Raw genomic sequence first — 13,410 nt, forward strand, 5'->3', positions numbered from 1 at the left:
AAATGCAAAGCAAGTAAAGTCATGAAGCCAAATTTTTCCTGTGTGAACATGGAATTCAGGCCCCTTAAGAGCCAGCTCATGACAGATAATTTTCTTCTTGTGAGGACTAAATTGACAGAAGTATTTCACCAGTTGACTGAAACTGAATCCTGAGGGCACAGTGAAACCACACAATGACAGATTTTAATCTGCACCAAGTCAAAAAGCTTGCTATTGTTTTGAGTTTAACTGGATAATAAAACTGTAAGTTATGTAAAGGCAAAGATCAGCACAGATTTTTCCTCTGCAGAAACTAATGAGCTATTTGTAAAAGGTGAGAAGAGGTGGTGGGAGTGTTTTATCTTAAAGCTCCATTGTTGTAATGCAAACAAGACCACCAGAATATTCAGCTGTATAACGCAGAGAACGGGAAAGCCTCCAACATGCTGTTTCCAATTATGAAGGCCCTAAATTAAAGTCACATGGATGTATGATACTGATCTAGTGGAAGCTACCTTCTTCTTGATGCTTCATCTGCCAGAGAAGCCACTACAGAGAGGATGGGGGGAAGGGGAGGAGAAGAACGTTTTACTCCTACAGGAAGAAAAAGAAAACAGCCAGAGATGACTGGGGGGAAATAATAAAAATATAAATAATTTTTTTAAAAAAAGGCAACCACTACAAACACCAACAACCGTACACACCAGCACAGCCAACTCTTTAGGATGCTTGTTGGCTTTTTCCCGTTGTAGAAGGTTTCTACAGCATACAGCTTTTCTGTTGTCTAAAATTCAACTCAGAATAACATGATTTTATTTTCTCTCCCACTAATTTCCCTTCCCTGCCAGAAGTTTCCTCTTTTGATTCCTGCCTCCTCTTTGTTCCTCAACTCTTGATTTCCAAACCCTTGCTTGCTTGAGACAAGAAGGAAGCAGCAGAAAATCTTTGCTTTCTCCAGTTCACCAAGACTGCAACAGTACCCACTGTTTCTGAACCACCAATATCCAAAGCTTCAGTGAAGTTGGGGGGGGGAAGTATTAGCAATTTTAAGGAAGACTCCTATGCCAGTTGGTATTTAAGAATCCTTTGAAAAGGTCAAAATTGTTTCTGCCTCTCACCCACAATCTCATTCCTCTTCTGAAATGTTTTACAGCCTTCCCCTCCCGCTCAGCAAGAGGAGCCCATAGAGCCAGCTCTCCCCTGCAGGGGCCAAACACTCCTACACATACATAGAAGGTGGCAGTCCAATTCAGACAGCTGGGACGCTGCAGTCATATATCAGCAGAGAGATCTTCCCTTTAACAGGTGAGAGAAACAAGGGGAGGAGGGGAAAAAATAGAAACTATCCACTGAACAATGAGGTACTTTTCTTATTCAGTCCACTAAATATATTCACTCATTTAACGAATACCTCCTCAGTGAAATATCTCATTGATCATCAACCGTTTTCTGAAGCATGTGCCTTGGGGCAGAGTGGCTCAAAAGCTGTGCAGAGGAAAATCACCTGGGGAGTGTTTGTCAATGCTTGCCTGAACATGAGCTGGCAGTGTGCCCAGGTGGCCAAGGAGGCCAATGGCATCCTGGCTTGTATCAGGAATAGTGTTGCCAGCAGGAGCAGGGAGGTGATTGTGCCCCTGTACTCTGCTCTGGTGAGGCCGTACCTTGAGTACTGTGTTCAGTTTTGGGCCCCACAGTACAAGAATGACATTGAGGCCCTGGAGCGTGTCCAGGGAAGGGCTACAGAGCTGGTGAAGGGCCTGACACACAAGCGGCTGAGGTTGTTTAGTCTGGAGAAGAGGCGGCTCAGGGGAAACCTCATTGCTCTCTACAACTGCCTGAAATGAAGTTGTGGGGAGCTAGGGTCAGCCTCTTCTCACAGATAACTAGTGATAGGACTAGAGGGAATGGCCTGAGGTTGCAACAGGGGAGGTTCAGCTTGTAAATTAGGAGACATTTATTCTCAGAAAGAGGGGTCAGGCATTGGAAGGGGTTGCTGTGGTGGTTTTACTCAGGTGATCAGCCAAGTTCCACCACAGCCACTCTCTCAAAGAGGAAGGGGGAGCAAATATGACACAAACAGCTCAAGGTTTGAGATCAGTATGATTTAATTAAAGGGAAATGGAAGAACAAACAAAAACAAAAGGCCATGCAGAAGCACAGAGAGAAAGGGAAAAAAAAAAGTCATTCTCTACTTCCCATCAACGAGTGATGTTTGGCCACGTCCTGGGAAGGAAGGCCTCAAAATGCATAAGGGTTGTTTGGGAGGACAGACCCCTTCCCCATGACAGCCCCCCTTTGTATTGCTGTGTGACCCCACATGGTATGGAATATCCCTTTGGTTGGTTTAGGTCAGCTGCCCTGGTGATGTCCCCTCCCCATCACTTGCCCACCCCCAGCCTGCTGGCTCTTGGGGGCTTAGAGGGAGTCCTGGTGCAGTGCCAGTATTGTGCAGCAATAGACACAACACTGGAGTGATACCAGTGCTGTTCTAGCTACGAGTGCAGGGAAAGGTGACTCCATTCCAGACAGACCCAGCGCAGTTGCCCAGGGAAGTGGTGGCATCACCATCCCTAGGGGTGTTCAAGGAAAGGTTGGACGTGGTGCTTAGGGACATGGTTTAGCAGGTGGCATTGGTGGTAGGGGGATGGTTGGACCAGAAGATCTTGGAGGTCTTTTCCAACCTTAATGATTCTATGATATAAGTATATGCTGCAGAGGTACACGCAGTCAGATTTTTTCAGAGCAATCTGATCCTTGGAGACTTTGATGATTTCAACTCATGTCTACCCCTAATCTCTCTATATCTAGTAAAGTAGCTCTGCACCATCAGGTGCATCTTAATCATAACTGCAGCATCACTGAAGTGAGTCCTATTTTATGGCTGAAGCTAACTCCAGATTTGGTTGTTTTCTCATATTCCTTTCACTCGATTTTCTCTGCCTCTACTTCCTTCTAAACTCTCTTAATTCCAACCACCAGACTTTTCTACCAGTCAGTTCCTATGCTAGTTACTAATCAAATGTAATAAAATTGCTGGTAGTAGGACATGGTCTTCAAGCAAGTGCCCTAGTAAGACTGAAGGAAGTATGTATCCCTGAGTCATTATCTGTTTCAGGATGCCGAATGAGTGAGAAAGAAAGGAAGGCAGAGAAAAAAAAAAAAAAATCACAATTTGAAACAGATTTAGTATGAACACCTATAAGCCTTAAACTGCAGAAGTGTCAGTGTGCCTATCAATCTCCAGGAGCACAAATTGCTCAGAACAAACCTGCCTTTCTCCAGCACAAGCAATTTAAGAACAATACATGCATACATAGCTAGCTCAAGGACTCCAGGCTAGACAAGCTCCAGGCATGGAAGACTTGATTTGGTTTCACGCGTGTTAAGTTATGCAACTCCTTACAAGGGATGTGACCGCACTCTAATTTCAGTTAGGATTTCCTAACATCCCAGAACTAACCCTCTAAAAGCCATAGGGTTTTTTTATTCCCGTCTGTGGGTTACCACTCTTTGTTTTTGCTTTTGAAGCAACCACAGCAAAACATTCCCACATATACACCAGAAAAGCTCAACCTACTGCAGCTTCTCTAACTACATCTTAATGAGAGCTTTAGCAGCAGGTGCTGCTTCAGTTCAGCCACTGTCACAATGTCCATCTCCTAGCAGATATTAGGGGGAAGTCACCTATGCAGATCTAGAGGCCTTAAGAGCTAACATCAAAACTTGTAAATGCAGATCTAAATAGCAACTTGACTTCATGTCATTTGCAAGGATGTATTTCAAGTATTTTCATGTCAGTCACTGCAGTTTAACATAGTTCCACTCCAGATCCCCTTCTGTTTTATAAATGAAAAGTGAAGGGACTGCTGTAATTCACTTTTGCCTGGTGTAGTTGAAAGTGTCAGCTTTTATGAAGGGAGGGGAGGATGCAGAACACTAGTAAGTTACTTCAACTAGAGGATACTATATTTTTTAAAACTTTAAATTATTTCTACAGCTTCAATTCGCATGAAGATTTTTTCCTCCCATGCCTCCTTGTACATATATAACGTTTCACTTTTCTGTATTATTTTGTTTCACTTCCCATTTCCCTGCAAAACTGTTAAAGAACTAGGCATAGTGAGATTCAGGAGACAGCTGTTTGCTTGATTGCCCCACCCCAGTTTATGAATAGAGTTTGCTAGTTTCAAAGTCCAAATCTATTACTCAACTGTGTTTGAAGGAGCAGTATAATCTCTTCACCTCTGGCTTCCCAGATGTCATTTCCTAACATCTGAGTTTCCTGTGTTATGTATTGCCATGTGCTTAAATTACGAACCAACAGTTTTCTGTAGCAGCAAACTTGCTTCCAGCTCCTTTCTCAGTAGCCTTGCCAGAATAGCATCAGTTGTAACCATGGCTTAGACATGGCTCATGTTATTAGAACTAGAGCCAAGCTGATTCTTGCCATCATATCTGAGAAGAGAGGATTATATTATTTTGACCTCAGGAAATGGAAGAGCATCCAGAACTCCCCAGATCTCCCTTGCTGAATCAGCCCAGGTTGAACTAAGTTTGTTCTCTTTAAAGACTAGATATTCAGGATCTGTAGGAAATCAGAGCATGCAAATTGACTATTGTCTTGATCAGCAGAACCAGCGTGTTTTTACTACTCAACTTTGCCAGAGTTGGCACTGTCATTTCCTTCCCTGTTACAGCAGACAGACAATGCAAACATTGAGCTGCACCCAGAACATACGTATCTTGCAGTTACTGTGAACTCTTCCTTCCCAAGCAGTGACATTTTCCTATAACATCAATGCACTTCATTATCAAGGGAAGGGCATCTCTCTTAACTAGCCACGATGAAGGAATTTGCCTAACCTTCACATTTCCTCTCCCCACATCCACTGCCAGATACACGCGTTTAGGGTAGGCAGGGCAAAGATGCCCAGAAGCATTTGTGAAATCCCAGAGGTGAGAGGAGATGGTGACAGGGAGTGTCGCTGCTCTTCCAGCTCTACCACATACCCAGAGCAAGGGCAAACCTCTGGCTATTTCACTCCCATGCACTCCTCTCAGTCACACATATTAATGTTTCCATCTACCTGGGCTGGAAGCTAAGTTTTCCTTGCAGCTGACATGATTACAGCTAGTTAGCAGTGTGCAGCCAGTGTTTGGCACAGTCTGAACACACACACACACACACACACACACACACTAACAATGTGCTGCCACACACTGATCTGTTAGCAAAATGCACAGCAATGACAAACACTGGCTCAGACATCCGCATATCCCACAGCAAGTACATTGGAGTTGTATTTCCAAGAGATTTTAAAAGACAGTGTCATAAAGACATGACCCAGAAGGAATTAGAAGCCTCTTTGTGTTGTAATCTATAGAGTAGAAGCTGTTAGAGCTGCTACTGGCTCCTATAGCAAAATTTATATTCTTTTCCATAGATTGTTTGTTTGTTTTTTCCTTCCCTTGAGATGAGAAAAGACCCTTTCCTGACAGGACAGACTGCAACAACATGCAATTAAGAGGACAAGGATGAAAGCTCCCTGGGGGTACCCATATTGTCGTGCATCTCTTATTTTCCCAATTCCTCCACTGGGAGAGGCAAAACCAATAATTTTAAAGCTAGAAAGTTTCCCTGAAAAAGGTTCCCCTGCAAAACAGTCTGTGAAATAGGTGGGCCAAGCTAGAGAGTGAGAGGTCAACATTTAATCAGTGATTAAAACTCATGTAGGTCCCCTTACTGCAGGACTAATTGTACTGCCTTATCCCATGTTTCTTCCCTCCTCACTAAGAATGGAAGCAGCAAAGAGTAAATTAATTTATACTAGAACCATCCACCCAGTAAGCATATTCCGGGGAGATCTAACTATAGAAACTCTTGGGCCCACAGTTAGGGTCTGCTAAGTCCAAGGAGCGCAGCAATGCTGAGTACACAGTCATTTTATGGCACTAGGATCTGGTTGTGCCACACCCTAGATGAAGTCCTAATGTTCTCAAATCAAGAGCAAAAACACCTAATTAAAATGCTAGAGGGCTGTATGGCCCATCAGTCTGAGGGAACCAATTTCCTCATGGGAAACACACTTTTGTCCTCAAAGACTATCCTCCACTCAGCCTCTACACAATTCATTTCACCCTTTGATGACCTCAGTACAGCCGCAAGTTTGATGACAGTCATGGTATGAAACCACCATGTGAATTTACAGGTATCTTCTGAACAGTGGTTTCACAGATGAAGTTGAACTTCTGGATTCAGATGCAAAAGTGACACGCAACTTGGCTGGCTCACACTGGCTGGCAGTGCGTACCTCACCCCAGCTACAGGTCCCTTCCACACTTCAGAGGGGAGAGAAGGATTTAAGTTAGGGTAGGCTCGATTTCAGTTTTATCATTTTGTTTCCCTTCTCCTTATTCCTCTTCCGCATTGAAAGAGGCATAAACCAGAAATTCTGTCTGTCAAGGGTCATCTCCATTGGATGTTATAGTGCTACTTCAGCTCCAACCCTCCATGTAGTTTGTGGTACAGGAGATTTTAGGAGGAGAGCAACTCTAAGGGCCCAGCTGAGGTAACACAAGCCATGGCTGAATCCACCAGCAGCTCACTACCAGAAAGGTGCAGTTCAGAGGCACCTTGTGACTTACCCCATTTAGGCCAGGACAAGTATTTCATCCCAGGTGGATAGTCAGGAAAGCTATAAGTCTGCAAGGTTGTACTCACACATTTTGCCTGCCCTGAACTACTGCTAGAAACGGTGTTTCCTCAGTTCCTATAAACTCTGGCTTCTACTTTAGAGCTGCTCTAAAGAGTCCACAATCCTCCTCCAGCTGCCTCCTCAACTTCATCTCCCAAATGACTGTTTACAGCTTGAATGAAGGGTTACAAAGGACCAACATATAGCACTTAGTTCAGTCCTCTACATAAACAGTCCCAGATATGTCAAGGTCAGCTCTGAGATCCTCAAAATCTGGGGTATTGTAAGATACATAAATAATAAGCCTCTTCAGATCCCATCTGGTGGGACAGGGGTGCAAGGGCTTTGAACTGCAGGCATGAGATCAGCCCATTCACATCCAAAGATACCCATGAGTGCTCAGAGGAAGTGCTTCAAAACTAGGGCATCTAAAGTTTACATACTTTGACTGCTTTCTATGAATGATTTTTCCTGTTTAATCTCATAACCTTGCACTTTGTTTAACAGTTACTAGTTAAAGCAGAGGGCACAGTACTGATCAGACCTAACAACTGCTACTTTGCTCTTAACGAACACATTAACAAGGGGGATGAAGTGCTTGTTCCGAGACATTGTCACATATCACAAACATTTGTGTATACAAAAAGGGCAGCCGTAACATCTAGTGCTATTTTAAAGAGCTCTAAAGATCTGAACAAAGTATTTTATTTGCTAGCAACATAACCAGTCCTTTAGATGGATAGCAGTTGCCAGTAAACTGAGTACAATGTCATATCTAATCAATCACAACTTTGTACTTTCATATCAAAGACCTCACATCCCTGTTCCTGTGAGAGTTAGGCATGTAGTAGGACTCACTGTGCAACCTATTAAACACTCTTCTCCCCACTTTCCCAGATTAAATTAAAGACCACACCTTGGGTAAGCAGTAGGCAGTTTCCACATTCTTCTCATCAGAGACTAATCAACTCAAGTTCTTGCTGAATGCTTCAGCTTTTTACTAGGAAGCAAATACAAATGGAACTTCTTTTCAAATCATTTTCTGTGAACTTCTGACTACAAGTTCAGTTATGTCTAGGAGTTATTTCATGCCTTACATTACCAGGAATACCCAGAACTTTGGTTTTGGCCACCTCCATACAATGGATTTTTGTGAAGCAGCAAATGGCAGGATAGGTCATTTGCTCAGGAAGCCCAGCTGTGGCAAATGAGTGTTTCAGGAAGCACCTCTTTTCCCAGCAGAAGTAGGGAGACTCATTTAGTTGCTACATCTGTCGCTATTAAGCCAAGTAATATTTTAAAATAACAAAATTACTCTTGGCTACAGCTTTGTGAGACATCTCCCTAGAAGGGTCTACTGTCCTAAAATCTGATGACAAAACAGAAAAGCAGTTGTTTACCCTAGCAGTAGCAGCTGTACATTGAATAGCACTGTATTTTAGGAGGATTTGACTGTAACCCCAAAACACAAGTACTTTGAGATGTACAAGACTGGACAAGCCTTCAATCCTATCAAAGTATTCACAGCTTACTACAAGGTGCCAGAGACCCTACCCAGCTATGGCCTGCCTCTAGATTCTGGTTTCAGCATGTAGATAAACACTGTTATTATTTGGCCTATGATTTTAAATAAATAAATCTTTTGCAAGGAGCAAATAAAGGAATTTAGTCCTTTTCACAAGAGTAGCAGAAGCTTTTAGAGAAACCTGAAGACAACCAAGACAATCTCTTAGAAGAACAAGAGTCATCCTTTTGACCAGTATTTTACTTGTTTTGCTCTCACTTACAGAAAGCAGGGCTGTTCATTGATGGTTGCCGTCCTCAGCACATATATTGTAAATATAAACAAAATATTTACATTTCAGTCATCTGATTTGGACACAACATTCACTTCATGAGAACACTGAGGCAGAGACTGTCAGAAAATCCTGAGCATGCACAACCTTTAAGAAATACCAGGGGTGCCCACTGTTGTTTTGTTTTGTTTTTAAAGTCATGGCTTTGGGATACACATGCAGAGAAACACTTGAGAAGGCTGGCCCTCAAACTACAAAATCATAGCTACCTGCTCAGTTTTGGGTTACATATATTTAATAATGTTTCCAGAATCTGTGGCGCAGACCTTGTAACCACTGTAATGCTCCAACCCACACATTCCTGGATTTCCAAAGCATAGTTATTATCTGGGTGATGCAAAGCCTCATTGCTTGTGCACAACTCCAGGCTAGAGCTTGAAGGGTGCCAAAACAGACATGCCACTGGCACCTGATACCGTACAGAAGAGCTTGTATCTTTGTTATGCTTCTGTAGGCACCAAACCTGCTCCTCTGGCTACCCAGAGCTTCTACATCACCACCCAGGGGAGTTACAGCCTGTTTAGCCCTTGCAAAAGAATCTACTGGGCCTGGATCATCCTAGGGGTGAGGGGGAAACCTGCTGTGAAACACCACCAGAAAGTATTTCACAGGGTGGTAGCCAGTGGAAGGGAAAGAGTAGGCATTCAAAGGAGATGTGTGTACAGTGGGAGGCAGGGATGCCACACAAGGGATGCTTCAGCTAGAGCACTGTTAAGACTTCTCACCAATGTTAGTGAAGCTAAATGCTGCAGCTTCAGATACTGCTGTTTGCAGAACTGGGGGCTCATTAAAAGCCCTGTTACAAATATGTATATATATTCCTACAAGATTTGAGATTATTATGCTTTAGATCAATTAATTGATTGCAAAGATATTTGTCTGTATCTGTAATTCTTGTCTGCTGAGGTTGATAATATAATCACAGAATTTACCTCTTCAGTGATGAAAGATGAGGTCTAGAGATCAGAATATAGGTCAGTGCTAATGCATAAAATTGCAGGCCTTGTCTGGGATGTGTTGTTTATACCCTCCGATTCCAGTATGGGGCTGGTTGGAAATATACTTTAAGTTTAACTTTACCTAAACTTTCACAGGGGGTTTCCCACAATGAAAGTGCAGAACCACAGAGAGGCCAGGCTGGTCTTTCACAGTATGAAAGCTTGTGGGTTTGCACCAACTGCCTCTTTCTTTACAAGTTACTACTTAACCTCACATTTAAAACTGCAAAAACACATTATAGTTCTGTTCAGTATCTCTGACACTGTGAAGAGTTAAGTTTGGTGGATGAAAGAGAGACCCTACAGCAGCTACCTGTGCACTGCTCTACAGCATAGGTCAAGTGTGGCTACCTGGCCAACGGGCTGCCTTTATAGCACAGTTGTATGAAGTTAATCCTGTTACTCATTGCTAAGGCACTTTGTTTGGGTCCAGAGCCACATCTAAATTGCTCTCCACCACATCACTCAAGATAACCCAGTTGTGTTGTAATAGCATCTGATGGTAGCAGACAAGACATCTGGATAGCGTTCATATATTTGACACCATCTGGTTGCTTTCAGCTGTGGCTTACTTTCAGATGACAAGTGTTATGCTCTGTAGTATTAAACACAGTAACTGGTGAAAGGGTTATATCACCACAACTGAAGTAAGTTCCTTTTGAGAAAATGAAACAATTTGCTAAAAGAGCTCCATTATCACTGAGCTATATTATCATAGAAGAGTAAACTGAAGACTGCTTTAAAAATATCTCTACCCTTAGGAGCAACTTTCAGTTGCAAACCTATATTGGGGATATAAGCCCTGTAATTAATTTGCACATTGGATTCTCATCTTCTAATTAGTAAGTTCAAAGACTGACTTATTTTTTAGTCTCTTCTGCTCTCACAATCCAGAAAGATCAGTACCAGCTAATGGTTTGAAGATGCAATGAATAGTTCATAACTTATTTTCTCAACCTTGGTATGTTTTTCCTTATGCAATCAAGGAAAGTACCCTTCTAATTCTTTACCCTCCTCCCCAGCATCCTTTGTAGTCCATAGACAAGTCCAAAGCTAAACTATACCACTATCTCTGGCAGTTCAATCAACTCCATGCTACTGGGGAAGAAAAGAAACCATGAAGGCAAGTCCAGCAGTTGAGTGGTGGTTTCTTCAGAGCTTGGGATGCTGGTTTCTGTTGGCTTGTAACGGCTCCAAACTTGTCTGAGGCGTTACTTCTCCAAAGCACAGCAAAAGTTACTGCTTCAAACCAGAAATTGGATCTGACAGAGTTTGGGCCCAAAAGCCTGAAGCCTGATATCTCACTGCCTTAAATGTCATAGGGCTGTTTGTTAAGGTCACTGTTTAGGAGTACATGAATCTAACCTGTTATCGGTTACTGCATAAGCCAACAGCAAGATGTTCTACGGAGCAGAAAATTAAAGTTGGGGGTAGGGAGTTGTAGGGCAGGGAAGCTGGTAGGACAATTGTGCCCTGTGAATATCAGGGCTTACAGTATTGCCAGTGCTGATTTGCAATGGGGAAATGAAGTCACAGGTGTTGCAGTAGAAAACATGATGACACAAGAGACTATGACTTCTATCCTACTCTGCTCGTCTGTTTTCCCCAGAGGAAGAGACCCTTCCACTGCAAAGCAGTCTTCCTCCCCCCCCCCCCCCGTGGTTTTGCATTATTGTTTTATTTGAAAACAAACAAAAAACATATATTCGAGAACAGTTCTCTCTCAATTCTAGAAAAGCAGCACTCCAGACAAGGTACAGCCCTCACCTAAAAATCACTCACAAGGAACTCAGGAACTCTGCTGAAGTCCTGCACAGTCTTTCATAGGAATGTCAGAACACTGAGCCACCACAGAAAGAAGAAAACAGGCACACGCATACATCAGGACATACACATCGCTTATGAAAGTGAAACCACTTTCAGTAGGTTTCCCACATCTTCTTATAGAAGAGACCAGGCAACTTGTGAAAGTTGGTTGTACCCACACATGGCCATCGGAAGAAAAGAGTGCTGTTATTAGAGAAGGAGGAGGATGCCACTTCCTTCCTGTATCAAGGATCTGAATAAAAATATCTGCAGGAAAGAAATATAAATGGTCTTTCAATGTGCTTTGAAAGGAAGGAGCTCCTCTTTCCTTCCAAACCCCAACCTTGCTTCTTAGGAAAGAACCCAGCACCTTCTTGTGTGGTCATGATTAGGGATTTAGGGTGGGGAGAGGGGGGGGACTGTAGTACTATTACATTGATGACTGACAAAAGGACTTTGAGGACAGGAATGAGACAATATCTGACGATGTTTACAATACTTGAGAGATGCTGGTTTTAGATTATAAAAGGATTTGGCTGAACTAGATCTGAACCAAACATTAACAAAGTCTGAAAGCTTTAAAAAGATTGAGAAAAAATTCCAGAGTATATGGCTTGCACGAAGTGCTTATGACCCCATTGCACCTTTTCCCTAGTCACATAAACTGACTGTTAAGGATATTTCCTTCGGACACATATATATGTATGTATATATATATATATATATATATATATATACACACACATATATATATATATACATATACATATATATATAAAATATACATCTACCTCAGTTCTCAAGCCAGTAGTCCACATTCCTCTCCAACATCTGGGCAAAATAACTTGGGAAGAACATACAATATACAATGTAGAATAATGTTGAGATGCCCATTAATTCATTATGGGATTGTTCTTCACTTGGAAAAATTACAGCTTAGCAAAACAAGCACAAAGTGTTCACAGGTATTTTTAAGGTCTCTTGTTTGAAACCTTATTTTTATTTCTCTCTGATGGACAGAAGTTAATCAGACATTAATATCCTTACATTTGTACCAGAACCATTTAACTAGAAACATTCAGCTTTGATACCAAAAAAACCTTGGTTCAAAAGGCTGTGTACATTTCTGCTTTGACTGGAAGTAAAATATTCATAAATATTGTCACAACAGGGGCAGGGTAGGTAATGCTGTTGTTTTTTTTTGTTGTTGTTGTTTTGTTTTTTTAAAGCCTGCAATATTTTGCAACTGCCAACTTAGTTTTTGTTGTTGGTTCAAGAGTCCTTGAATCACTAGAACTTAATGTTTTCATTAGAACAAAGTTTACACTCCACAAGTGCTTTGTGTATTTCACTGTGCAACCATGTAGAAGGTGGAGAATCTCCTAGAAAAGAGAATAGTTTTGTTTTTGTTTTAAGTTATTTGCTTTCACTGCACTTACCTGTTACACTTTGTGTAAAAAAAGTTGTCACCAGAACATGCAGGAATATCCAAGATACTTTCTTAAGATGAAGGTGGTACTGGGTACTTGGTGTAGAGTACTCTAAGGGAAATCTGTTCTATAAACAGTTTCTACCTCCCCAAAACAGTTTTCAAATAAATTGCAGCTGCAGGTCTATTGCCAACAATTAAGAAATAAAATAAAGTCAACAAATAAAACCCACACACTTTCTCTGTTGCTTTAACAGAGCAACGTTCTTGAAGGCAACAGCTCAGGCCAATATGAGCTCCCCTGGGTTCAGTGACTCTGATATCACTGAGTTAATTAACACCTTTGATTGATCCTGAAATTTGTTCTGGGACTATAAAAAAAAAAAATTATGATATTGAACAAACTTAGAAGCAACTATTCAAGTTGTACTTTGCAGTTCAGGAAAGTAATCCAGGATGCGATTCAGGTCGTTCCCACTGCTCAGAAGACCCCTTCTGAGACCACTATCATTGAGTTCACTCTCTGGGTTCTCAAACCCTCCAAGAGGTGCCCAGCACTGAGCTTTGCCAGTTCAGTTGCAAGTTAACGCCACGTTCTTGAGAAGGGCCACGAAGTGTTACAATGACCTTGGTTAACCTCAGTTTCT

General features: G+C 42.0%; 1 protein-coding gene across 1 annotated transcript in view; it reads left to right on the forward strand.

Moving 5' to 3' along the window:
* The window catches only part of ICOSLG (inducible T cell costimulator ligand), a gene marked incomplete at both ends in the record, with an annotated part of 58,913 nt that overhangs the window by 28,508 nt on the left and 16,995 nt on the right, over positions 1-13,410 (forward strand). The gene's annotated exons all lie outside the window — the stretch shown is intronic.

The sequence above is a fragment of the Netta rufina genome (assembly GCF_964035555.1).
Source record: "Netta rufina genome assembly, chromosome: 1".
NCBI lineage: Eukaryota > Metazoa > Chordata > Aves > Anseriformes > Anatidae > Netta > Netta rufina.